We start from the raw sequence: 13,348 nt of genomic DNA, 5'->3' as shown, positions 1-13,348 counted from the left end.
GAATACCGCCGCCTGCCATTGGATGGTAGGGAGTGCAAAGCATGACGGGTCCGCCGGTGCATGATGGGAACGGTAGTTCCCTCTGGGTGTCGCTTGAAAGCGAGGAGAGCTCGCTTCGCAGTGCAGCCTTCCTTCCGCAGGACTTTCGCTCCCAGCAGCACGCCCGCTATCTGAGCGGGAGAAGACACTTGGGAATATGCACAGTGGGGCTTCCGAGTAAGCAGGCGCAGGGTCGGGGGCGGTGACCGAGCAGCGTGCGTGGTGCTTTACGGAGTACAAAAAAGCAAGTCCCTGCCCCGAGGATCTTACCATCTTAAAGTACAGTACAGAGGAAGAGAAGGGGAAATAGTGTGTTGCAGCGGGCACGGGCGGGCGAACACGCAAGTCAAGAGCATGCCTCGTCAGGGCCGGATTTGGGCTTGATGAGGCCCTAAGCTACTGAAGTTAATGGGGCCCTTTATATGTCCAGCTGTCCTTTGTCAACATCAAATTGTCACCATTTTTGTGTTGAATATATGCTATATGGTAATTTATGGACCTAATAGGTATCTAAAGCCATGTGCACATGCAGAATGTAGGCACCCTATATATAGAAATGAGCATATTTTAGGGAGCATGCTAGCAGGCGGGGCCCACATCATAGGAGCCTATACAACACAAGATACTGTTGCTGTACATAGGTTTTATTTTATTTGTTTTTTATCTTATATTTTGGAAATGTACATCCAGGTTTTTTTCTTTTACATTTTTTTGGGGCCCCCAAGAGAGTGGGGTCCTAAGCTACAGCTTGTTTAGCTTATACAGAAATCTGGCACTGTGCCTCCTGTTCATGCATGGGGACACTGGAGCGCCAGATTTGCACATATGTATGCACACATGCGATCTTGCTTTTTGCTCCTAGTGTTGCCAGGGGTGAAATATGTCGGGTGGGGAGAGATAGTGGCTTTCCAGGTGTTGCTCAACTCGCATCATCCCTGGCCTTTGCCATTGGCTATCCTTGCTGGGACTGATGGGAGTGGCCTTCAGCAACGCCTGAAGGATCAAAGGACCACTCCCCTCGCCCCACACACCTGCAATATGTGATTCTTTCAGTGAATTAAGCTAAGGCAGGACCTAGGGAGCTGTGCCAAACAGAAGAGTAGTTCTTTGGGCAGACTTTCGAATGACAAAAGCATTTCTTCGTGCAGCAGAACAATTTCCTGGCTCCACACTTCATTTCCTACTGCTCACGCATATGGTCTAATTCAATCCCGAAGAAAAGGAGTCACGTTTTAGCAGTATATATTGGGAGTAAATTGCAGTGAATACTGCAATTGATGGAGTGGGGAAGAATGCAAACTTTGCTTGGCTCAGCTGTAACTTTAGTTCTTTGTTTTATTTTATTTTAAAAGGTTTTTGAACAATACAATTTAAGCAACATGCAAAAAAATAAATAAAAAGGGAAATAATATAGGAAACAGAGGCATGGGTTAAGGCAGGAGTAGGCAACCTAAGGCCCGTGGGCCACAAACGGCCCACGGGGGTCGTTTAACCAACCCCTGAGCTACCCCCAAACCAAGCCACCTGCTCGCCGAGTCCCCGCGCGCTGCGCTTAAACCAGTGCAATGCAGCATGGCAACTCGCTTCTGCGGCACCAGAAATTGCGTCTGCGCAGACACCAGAAATCGCCTTTGCGCAGATGCAGACGCTGGAAATCGCAGGTGCGCTCATTCACATGCGCGCACAATCTGGCCCACAGAGGGATCTCTGCTGGAGTGAACCGGCCCAGGCAAGGTAAACCTTGCTAACCTCTGGGTTAAGGTGTTTTGACTATATCAGTTGTTAAAATACAAATATACTGGACTGCCAGCTATGATTAGGGTTGCCATATTTCAAAAAGTGGGAGCAAAGTTGTTGAGCATTTCCCACTAACTTTTCCAGTCCTGTAACTAACTACCTGACCCTTTAAACCTTTTCTTAAGGAATGTCATTTGGGAAGATAATCACATTGGGTGGTGCAGAGGAGGGGAGCATACAGAAGTGGTACCTCGGGTTACAGACGCTTCAGGTTATGTGATTTTGGGTTGTGCACCGCGCCGAACCTGGAAGTACCGGAACAGGTTACTTCTGGGTTTCAGCGCACGCGCAGAAATGCTAAATCACACTTTGCGCATACACAGAAGTGCCGAATCGCAACCTTCGCATGCGCAGTCACAGCACTGCAGGTTGCGAACACTGCAGGTTGTGAATGCTGCAGGTTGCGAACGTGCCTCCTGCACGGATCACGTTTGCAACCCGAGGTTGCAGTGTATTGGAAGCAGGAAGTCAATCTCATTATATATCTCCCCTTGAATGATGATGCCTAGCCTTTCTATCTATATATATATCATTGGAAGCACATTTTCCTCAACGAATTCTGGGCAGTTTGAGCAGGGAATGTACTTCAAATGTGCTTTGAAAGTATAGTATGTGGAGCAAGACATTTTCACTGTAGTTTGTTTCTTTGCATTTCTGGCCGCTAGGTGCTGCTATTAGGATAGGAGAGAGATATATATATATATATACACACACACACACACAAACACACACCCCGACTAAACATTTCTTGTCACAATCCAGCTGCAAACATTTCCTCTTTCCTAAGACAAGCGTTCAGAACTGTACAATGTTCACCCTATGGAACATCTCCTGTGAATATAAACAGGGCCAGTCCAGAATAAGGGGCCTGTCCATATGGCTATTGGTAGGAAATAATTATTAACCCAGGAGCACTTGGTGAGTTTCATAAAGCAACAGATACCTCTTCACCTGACACCATGTGAAATGGCGTTACACTAGTGCGGGTTGGTATCCCTTCTAGCAGAGGAAGATGAAATCAGATACAGGATTCATATTTTTGAAATTAAAACCTGCGTATTTATTCTACTAGGCTAGATGTCTTCAAAACTTACTTCAAATAGGAGAAAGACTTCCTCAATTAACTGTTGACAACCATTGGTACTATATATCGTGACTTGAAGCAAATTGTTTGACCTAATAAACTTGTCCTGCACTCTTGATCAAAAGTAAAAGCAGTGTGTAGAAACATATCAGAGGCACTATTTAGGCAGGGAACAATTGCCCCACATTCCACGTTACATTGCACATGTACTTATTTTTGTTTTTTGTCTTAATTGTATTTATGAATTTCATTTATATCCCACCCTGCCTCCAAGGAATTCAAACAAGGTTCTCCCCCCCCCCCCCACACACACACATTTTATCTTGCAAGGTGGGCTAGGTTAAGTGAGAATGACTGCTAAAGGACACGCAGTAAGCCAGGAACTGATGGTCGGCGCTGCAGAGCTGCCATCCCAAAACTGGCATTGCTGCAGCTTACCTGGATGCTGTGGAGGTGGGGTTATGACAGCAGTAAGAACAGAGTTGTGCAGGCACACCAGCAATAGCACCAGATTGGCTGTCAATGTGGGCACATTGGCAGTAGTGCCAGATTGGCTCTGCCGGCGAGTTTACATAGCCCCCAGTCTCATCATCATTCTGCCCTGAAGCAGCTCTGCAGCTGGTTGTGCAATAGCCACACTGGAGTGGCTCATCCAGTGGGGTGCAGCAGCAGCAGTGTCCCAACAGCAGTATCACTGCTGTTTACTGGGAGGGTAAGGTTGAAGTAGTGGTGAAGTTGGGGTCATGCAGGTAGGCTAGTATTTGCTCAGCCTCAACCACACTCCTCCTCCGCCTGATAAACAGCAGCAACACTGGTGCTGGGAGGCTAGTGCTGTGCCTCAGCCCCATCAGATGAACTGTCTTGCACATCCTCCTGAAAGCCTGGCATGGCTCCCTTGAACCACATTATCATCTTGAACTAAGTGGTGGTGTGTTTCTACACGAGGCATGTATTGTGGAATAGTCACACTTCATTCATTCGCTGCAATGGGTCAGTTTGTCTAGCTGTTAACAAAAAGATTGGTGGTTTGAGCCCACCCAGGGGCGGCTGTTGGCAGCATTCCTGCATCACAGAGATTTGGACTAGATGATCCAGCATGGTGTAGTGGTATAGTGGTTAAGAGCGGTGGACTTGTAATCTGGTGAACCGGGTTCGCTTCCCCGCTCCTCCACATGCAGCTGCTGGGTGACCTTGGGCTAGTCACACTTCTCTGAAGTCTCAGCCCCACTCACCTCTCAGTGTGTTTGTTGCGGGGGAGGAAGGGAAAGTAGATTGTTAATCAGTTTGAGACTCCTTAAAGGGAGTGAAAGGCGGGATATCAAGTCCAAACTCTTCTTCTTCTCTTCTTCTTCATCCTCAGGATCCCCTCCAACTCTACAAATCTGTGTTTCAATGATACAAGACATCTACACGACATCATCCAGTTGCTGCATTCCTGTGTTCCTCGCCCCCGTCCTGCTGCTTCCATCTTTTACAGACTGTTGAAAATCTTATTTTCTTTTAAAAGAATGGCAGTAGCACAACCTTCATAGGTGTGGATGACCCTTTTTATTGTTTTTTTGGCTTTTTCAAGATGTGTGTAGTGACATACTGGGCAAGTGAGTCTATCACCTTCACTGTTACCTTTCCAGTCAGCACCATATCAGCTGCATATTTTAGTTAATCTTTTAATGTTATTACTGATACATTTCTTATTATTAAAATATTTGTACAATAGTGTTTAAATAAAATAGGATGGTTGCATAAATTTTAGAAACTGCATTGTTGTTTTAAAAGGGGAAATTGCCATTCTGTTTTTTTCTGCTCACTACTATTTTTATCACTGTGTTGTTGTTTTTCCAGGTTTTTAAAGTTTATTTTCTCTTCTACCCTTTAACGCTGAAGTAATTGTGGAATGTGGGACGCGGGTGGCGCTGTGGGTAAAAACTCAGCACCTACGACTTGCCGATCGCATGGTCGGCGGTTCGAATCCCCGCGGCGGGGTGAGATCCCGTCTTTCGGTCCCAGCTCCTGCCCACCTAGCAGTTCGAAAGCACTCTTAAGTGCAAGTAGATTAATAGGTATCGCTTTATAATGGGAAGGTAAACGGCGTTTCCGTGTGTTGTGCTGGTGCTGGCTCGCCAGAGCAGCTTCGTCATGCTGGCCACGTTACTCGGAAGTGTCTACGGACAGCGCTGGCCCCCAGCCTCTTAAGTGGGATGGGCACACAACCCTAGAGTTGGACACAACTGGCCTGTACGGGCAGGGGTACCTTTACCTTTACTAATTGTGGAATACTGGTGAAATTCAAAAAGTACTTCAGCAGGTAGAGGCTAATAGGCATTGTAGTCCAAAACATCAGGAGGTCTCCAAGTTGGCAAAGTCTGGATTAAGGTGTTGTAAGTCTTTTCCTTAAACTGCTAACAAAAAATTGTCAGTGAAAGATGTATTACAAGGGAATGGTGTAGAGCTGATAGTTGTTCTTTAGGAAGCCATTCAAAATGACCAGGGGTTTCATTATTTCATTGTTTTCACTTGTAACAAATATTCTGCAGTTTGGTAATGATAACTAGGAACAGCCTCACCTCAAACCTTTAATTAGAAAGTACTGTACAGGAACTGGAAATTTTAAAAGAGTACCAAGCATCATTGGGTTTGCAACATTCATATGCCTTATCTGAAATCATTGAGCCCAGTTTGGATTTCACATGGCTGCAACTCAAAGCAGTAACAATGACATAAAATTCACAGATTAGAGGGCTTGTTGTATTAACTGCCTGTTTCATTAAGTGCTTAACATCTCATCCAATTGACTATCCACATAATACAAGCCACAGAGCTTATCATAAGCAGTACATCATCACCAAAAGCCGCAATTAGGAGCTAATATTGTTACAGAATGGTGCTTGTGATATCATAAAATTGTAACAACCTGCACATTACATGTTGCAGAAATAATGAAGTATGATGATAACAACCTGTATGCATGCACACACACCTTACCCGGTACCACCCACAGAAACAAACATAAATAGAATCCAAATAAATAGAATTCACCTTGTTTATGATGGGCACACATTGACACTGGCTTTTCCTAAATTCCCTGGGAGTCGCTATTATCTATCCCTATTTTCTCTTTTGAACCGTGGCCCTAGTTAGGTGATACAGCTCTGGGAAGCTTTCCCACTCTTCAGATAGTTACTCTGTTACTGTGCATTTGTTTAATTAATTGCTCATTTTGTTCTCAGGCTGTTGTGTTGGCCTGGTGTGTTTAAGGTATGCATGAGTGCCTAAAAGGTGACAAGCCTCTGAAGGATGACTCTGTCCCTTTCATTTATTTATATGACTTAGGCACATGATCCCCTGTTAATTGCAGGCACTGTTAGCTTAGTGTGACTTGAGATAATGTAGTGTTGGCTCCAGGCCTCTTAGCTGGCCGTACGCTGGTATATTAACTCAAGCCTATATCATCAAGATCCAAAAGTGGCAGGCGTTCTCCCACAAAATGGGCATGCGAGTTCTAAAAATGTTTATTCTTCATTTGGCATTGGAGGCAGACAGGTTGAAACTAACCTACAGGCGAGGTCAGAAATTGCAGAAATCAATATAAGGACAAGGTGTCAAAAGGCATAAGAACAGAGTGTCTGTTCATAGAGAAAGCTTAGCATACCCAAAGAACCCACATCCAAGCACAGGACGATGTTAATAATATTCCCTGATCGCTTGAAGGCAATTCTAACTCGCAAGTACAAATCAGATGATCAAGCAAGTGGTTGTTTACTAGTCTGGCATTGGCCATCAAGACTAAGACTTCCACTCCATGCCAGCAAGGGTGATCTATCAATGGCAACAGGCTTCTGGATGTGGAGCCCTGCACTGGAGGCAGAGGAAACGGGTGCTACAAGGGAGAAAAATGCTTCAAGCAGCTAGGATTCAAATATCATGCTCTTATTCAGGAATGGGAATATTTTAACAAGCCTGCTCAAAGATGGTAGTGCAAAGCATCCTGTTCCCCATTGTATATGAGGGCCTCTATATCTTTCAGAGGGTTGCATGAGTTGTTAAGGTATTTTTAAGTATTTATTTCTTCATTGAAAGTTATAGCCACTGTATTATTATTATCATTCCCCACCCATCTGACTGGGTTGCCCTAGCTACTCTGGGTTGTTTCCTACAGAATATAAAAACGCAGTAAAACATCAAACATTAAAAACTTCCTTATACAGTGGTGCCCCGCAAGACGAATGCCTCGCAAGACGAAAAACTCGCTAGACGAAAGGGTTTTGCGTTTTTTGAGCTGCTTCGCAAGACGAATTTCCCTATGGGCTTGCTTCACAAGACGAAAAACGAAAACGTCTTGCAAGTTTGTTTCCTTTTTCTTAACACTGTTAATACAGTTGCAACTTGACTTCGAGGAGCAACTCATAGAACGCGGTGTGGTAGCCTTTTTTGAGGTTTTTGAAGACTTTGGTGATTTTTGAAGCTTTTCCAAAACTTCTTTTGCAGCCATTTGGTAAGTTAAACTTTTAAAACTTTTTTGGGGGTTTTTGGATTTTGGGTTGGGGTGTTTGGAATTCAAGGACTTGGTGTTGGGGAGGGGTTTGCAAGAATCTGGAAGCTTGTTCCCCCCCCCCTGCATTTTTATGATTTTCTGTGACCATTGGGCCACTCTGCTGTTTTTTTAAAAAAATTCTGGATTTGAATTTCTGTGTGGTGGGTGGCTGGGGGAACAGTTGAGGAGGGGTTTGCAAGAATCTGGAAGCTTGCGTGGTTTTTTTCTGCATTTTTATGATTTTCTGTGACCATTGGGCCACTCTGCTGTTTTTTTAAAAAATTTCTGGATTTGAATTTCTGTGTGGTGGGTGGCTGGGGGAACAGTTGAGGAGGGGGTTCTTCAGCAAGAAGCAAAGAGTGGAAGAGGAACCTTCTTCGAGTTGTCCCCCAGAGTCTTAGAAAATGTACTGTACACTTTGTTGATTTTTAAATGCTTTTCTGTCGTGTTTAGAAACTTAATTTATTGTTCCTTCAATTTTTGAAATGCTCTTTACAGTATGTGTGACTTTAAAGAGCACTTAATAAACTCTTGTTGTACCAAATTTGGCTTTGTTTGGACTATTTTTGACCATAGGAACGCATTAATTGAATTTCAATGCATTCCTATGGGATTTCGTGCTTCGCAAGACGAAAAATTCGCTAGACGGAAAAACTCGCGGAACGAATTAATTTCATCTTGCGAAGCACCACTGTACAGGACTGCCTTCAGATGTCTTCTGAATGTCATATAGCTGTTTATCTCCTTGGCATCTTACGGGCAGGGCAGACACCACTACCAAGAAGGCCCTCTGCCTGGTTCCCTTTCTTTCTTTGCAGCACTGCAATCTTCAACATACTTATCTGAATTTAAGGCCCCAACCCTGCTTACCTTGGAGTAAGTCCAATTGAACTCAGTGGGACTTATTTCTGACTACTCATGAATAGGATTGCCCTGCCAGCTTCAATGAAATCTGCAAGGATAAACACTTAAGGATTGCACTCTAAATCCCAAATAAACATAGTTAGGATTTGGTTGTACTTATTTACCTGCTAGTAAGCCCTACTGACGCCCAGGGACGCGGGTGGCGCTGTGGGTAAAAGCCTCAGTGCCTAGGACTTGCCGATCGAAAGGTCGACGGTTCGAATCCCCGCGGCAGGGTGCGCTCCCGTCGCTCGGTCCCAGCGCCTGCCAACCTAGCAGTTCGAAAGCACCCCCGGGTGCAAGTAGATAAATAGGGACCGCTTACTAGCGGGAAGGTAAACGGCATTCCGTGTGCTGCGCTGGCTCACCAGATGCAGCTTGTCACGCTGGCCACGTGACCCGGAAGTGTCTGCAGAAAGCGCTGGCTCCCGGCCTCTTGAGTGAGATGAGCGCACAACCCTAGAGTCTGGCAAGACTGGCCCGAACGGGCAGGGGTACCTTTACCTTTACCTTTAAGCCCTACTGAATGCATTGGGAGTTACATTTGAGTATACCTGTATAGCAGGGATAGCCAATGTTCTCCCCTCCAGATGTTGTTGGACTACAACTCCCATCATCCTTGATCGCTGGCCATGCTGGCTTGGGCTGATGGGAGTTATAGTCCAACAGCATATGGAAGACATCACTTTGGCTACACCTGAAGTATAGGATTACATTTGTAAACCAGTCTGTCCTAAACTTTAATCACCAAATGCTAGGGAAATGACCTCAACATCTGGAAATTCTCTGACTTGCTCTGTTTTCAAAGGAAGGACTAGGGAGCAGCCACATACAGTTATCTCTGCACTGTATACAGTGGTACCTCAGGTTACATACGCTTCAGGTTACAGACTCTGCTAACCCAGAAATAGTGCTTCAGGTTAAGAACTTTGCTTCAGGATGAGAACAGAAATTGTGCTCCCGTGGTGTGGCAGCAGCAGGAGGCCCCATTAGCTAAAGTGGTGCTTCAGGTTAAGCACAGCTTCAGGTTAAGAACAAATTAAGTACTTAACCCAAGGTACCACTGTATATATTTTTTGTTCAAACTGTATTCCATGGAAGCCTGGAGTTCCTCAATGAAGGAAGTAATGTTCTTTGTTCATTGGATTTATATCTTGCTTTATCATAGCTTCAAGATGGCTACAATAATAAAACCCCAGTAGCATAAAAATTTTATTTTCCATGTTGAACATGGAGATGGTCCATTATAGACAACCACAGTTTGAGACACAGACCCCCTAAGCAGTGGGGCTAATGTTAACTCCTCCTTCACTGGAGATTTCCTTTCTACATGTTCTACGCACAGAATGAATACTCTGGAACAGCTACCCTGGAAATTAGGATGGTGCAAACAATTCATTTTTAGGCATCTACTAAATACTTTTTTTATTCAACCAGGCTTTTCCAGGGCAGCATAACTGGATATTGTTCCTGCTGGTTTTACAAATAGATTTAATGTGGGGTTCCCACCCCCCTTTAACTTTGTACTTTGTTTTTATTTATTTATTTATTATTATTATTTTGGTATGCCATAGCAGTCTTTTTGAAGGTGGGTGGTTTATAATTTTTAAAATAAACTAAACTAATATAAAAGGAGCATATTGGCTATTTTGGCTAGCATTCAGTATTCATTAGAGACTGGGAGGAAACCACCCCACCCCCCACCTCAATTGATCTCTATTCAACATGAAGTTGAGATGCATATCTGTGAGCAGCAGGGAGTTAATTACATTGATGATATGCCGGCAATGTAAATAACACCTGCTGCCTCAGCAACTGAATACTATCAGTTATAACCACACCAGTATGTTTTCACAGTTACATATTACTAGTGGTATGGGCACACTATAGATCCGATAAACACACCCTTGTTACATTGTGCACTAGATTCTGCGTGACTAGGGTTGCATATGGATGACCAAAAGATATCCACCTGGGTCTCAATTTCTTTCAATGCAGCAGACGCTATTCTAATTATAATTAGGGTGACATTATTTACTGGGGTAAATAATACTTTAACACACAATGCTTCTTCCAGGAAGGTTGCTGACTTTGTGTAATTTCTGTTAAGGTGGTCAGGTACCACTCAGCAGAGCATGTGATAGATAGATGAGATTAGAGTTTTAAAAATGCCAGGATCAAATGGCCGTTTTCTGTTACTGACTTCCAGACAGCTGAGATAGAGCTCAGATACGACTATGATATGCACCGTAGAAAGGTTTACAACTGACATTTGTCATTGAGAAGCCACTGAATAAACCATCTACTCCTTACACAACAGTGTAGTACAGATGCTGAAATATCAGCTATCATCTTTTGATTGACATTTCTAGCTACACTGATCCCTGTCTCGTAAGATCTGGTGACTGCCCACTATTCACGCTCATCGTCTTTAAATATCTTGGGAAAGTAAATGGATCTACATTGTCACAGAAGTACATTTATTTTTCCTTCCTTAGTTGTCCTCCAAGGAAACCAAACATTAACCATTTATGAGAACATAAACATGCATACTTTCCCTTGCATTCAGTCTCAGACATTGAAGCTTACACGCCACTGCACAACCACACACCTTCAGAATGTATCTGTGAGGATTGTTTTGTGAAAGCTCTATTCCCAACTTAAGAATGGAAAGCGAAATACCAGTGGACAACAAAAGGGGTTTAAAGTATAAGCACTGATAATTGGGAAATACTGGCCTCAACCAAAGGCATCATGGACTTTGAAGAAGCTCAAAGTCAGGACGAAAGGGAGAAACGAGCTAAGAGGAAGGCACGTCTGGCAGATCCTCACCATGATCAACTCCCATCCAGAAACCTACGGTATGTCCCTACTGTGGAAGGATGCGTGGATCCAGAATTGGCCTCCACAATCACGGACTCACTTTTAAAACCATGTTTATGGTAGACCATCTACGAGTAATTGCCAAAGATTATTTTTTATGTTTTAGTATTGTAAACTGCCTTTTGATCCTTGGATAACGGGGGGTTTATATATTTAATAAATAAATGCATAAATCATTGGCAAGCATTTATCAGTCAGAGTTTACAGCACTGAGCTAGGTGTGCCCATGAACTACCTCAGTACAGTATAACTTAAGGCAGCTTCAAGTGCCTTGCTCTTTCTTTTTGAAGAGTTAGTGAGTAATCATCTGCATGTGTCCATAAGCACCATATTTCATGTACTAAAAATAAAAGCTTTGGAAGTGTTTGGACCTCTATGTCCTCCATATATGTAAAAAAAAAATCCTTTAATATGAACTGGGACCTTCCTGTGCACATAGATACCTGCATGAATTGACTGCAGTTTGCTGTCCACTGCAAAATAAATAAGAAAGGCTGGATGAATTGTATGAACAGAGCTCATTTGCTGTCAATTGTGTGTACAGGGCTCAGTTCATACTGCCGGTTCTATTCGTTGTGAGCTCAGAGTTCACTCCCATACTTCAGCGCATGTGAAAACTGTGTGTTGGGCCCACATGCAAACTGCACCTAAGAGATGTGTGACGGTTCTGTGGTCGAGAACGTATTGTGTAGGTTCAGTTATAAGAACATTATCTTTCAAAAAGCAGGCAGGAGGTGTGCAAACAGCCTCTCAGCAGCTTCTGCTGGAAGGGTGTTCAGTAGCAAAAGTGAGTGAGAAGTGATTACTTGAGTCTGTCATCTCCTTTGGCATCTCTGCCGTCGAAATCCTGGCACTCTTTCCTCAGAGGCCAGCTCTTGGCTGCCCCTGGCATCACTGAACAATTGCTTTGTGAGGCTGTGTTTAGACTTTGGACTGGTGCCTGGTTTTCAAATCCGACGCACTTTGTGCAGTGAGTTAAGGTGCCCCCTGAAGGATTTCCTCCCTCCGCCTGCTGCTCAATCCCTGGTGTCACTGTTCCACAACAGGCTGAGACTACAAAGCTTGAGGCCAACAACTTCTCCATTACCTCTCAGGTAACAGTCAGCTCTTCCGATCAGATGCAGTCTCAAGAAGTCCCTGATAATGTGGTGTGCATTCCAGATTCCACTTCAATTATTCACACCGGGATTGTACTTCAGTATCTTTCGCTCAGATAGTCTCTATCTCACTTTTCTTTCTTGCTTCTCTTTTTAAATAAGACATGCCCCGCGCTCAAACATAGAGAAGAGTCATCAGTATTTATCCCTCAGCTTTAGTTTCTACCTCTTTTTTAAAAGAATAAATCAGTCTGAGATACATTCCATAAACTGTCTGAAAAACAATATTGTCTAGAGATACCAATCAAATATGTCTTTCCTAAGTTTTTATGTCCTTCCCCTCCTCCACTTGCTCAAAGATGGCTACAGCTAAAAATTGGGGCAGCAAAGATTGTGGGCTGGAGTTAGTTAACAAATTGAGGCTGCAATCCTTAACATATTTACACAAAGCCTGCATTTACACATCAGTTTATTCCATTTCCCCCCACGTTTCCCTAGCTGTTAATTTTCACTTTATATTTGAGCTTTCACGTGAAGTAAAAGCCACTTCCAGAAATATAGTGGAATATATTGCAAATTTAGCACTCATTTCCATGTTATTTGCAAATGTTATTTGCTTTAAACAAAATTCCATTTTTGAATAACATGGAAATGAGCAGTAAACCTGTGCTATATTACACTATATTTCTGGAAGTGGCTTTTATGTAATATGAAAGCTCAAATATACAATCATAGAATCATAGAATTGGAAGGGACCACAAGCGTCATCTAGTCCAACCTAGTCTGCAGAAATCTCAGCTTAAAGCATCCATGGCAGATGGCCATCCAACCTCTGATTTAAAACCTTCAAGGAAGGAGAGTCCATAACCTCCCAAGGGAAACCATTCCGCTGTCAAACAGCTCTTATTTTCAGAAAGATTTTCCTGAAGTTTAGTTGGAATCTTCTTTCTTGCAACTTAAAGCCATTGGTTCAAGTCCTACCCTCCAGCACAGGACAAAACAAGCTTATTCCCC

General features: G+C 43.5%; 1 long non-coding RNA gene across 1 annotated transcript; it reads left to right on the top strand.

The window, feature by feature from the left end:
- The first annotated feature begins 106 nt into the window (after nt 1–106).
- LOC309542675 lies at nt 107–4,816 on the top strand. Its single transcript, XR_014224356.1, has 3 exons — nt 107–216; nt 4,281–4,518; nt 4,763–4,816. It is a non-coding gene; the product is annotated as an uncharacterized lncRNA (long non-coding RNA).
- The last annotated feature ends 8,532 nt before the right edge of the window (nt 4,817–13,348 follow it).

This window comes from Podarcis vaucheri (genome assembly GCF_965113315.1).
Source record: "Podarcis vaucheri genome assembly, chromosome: 1".
NCBI lineage: Eukaryota > Metazoa > Chordata > Lepidosauria > Squamata > Lacertidae > Podarcis > Podarcis vaucheri.
The sequence above is the reverse complement of the archived record's forward strand: the minus strand, read 5'-3'. Positions and strand labels throughout refer to the sequence as shown.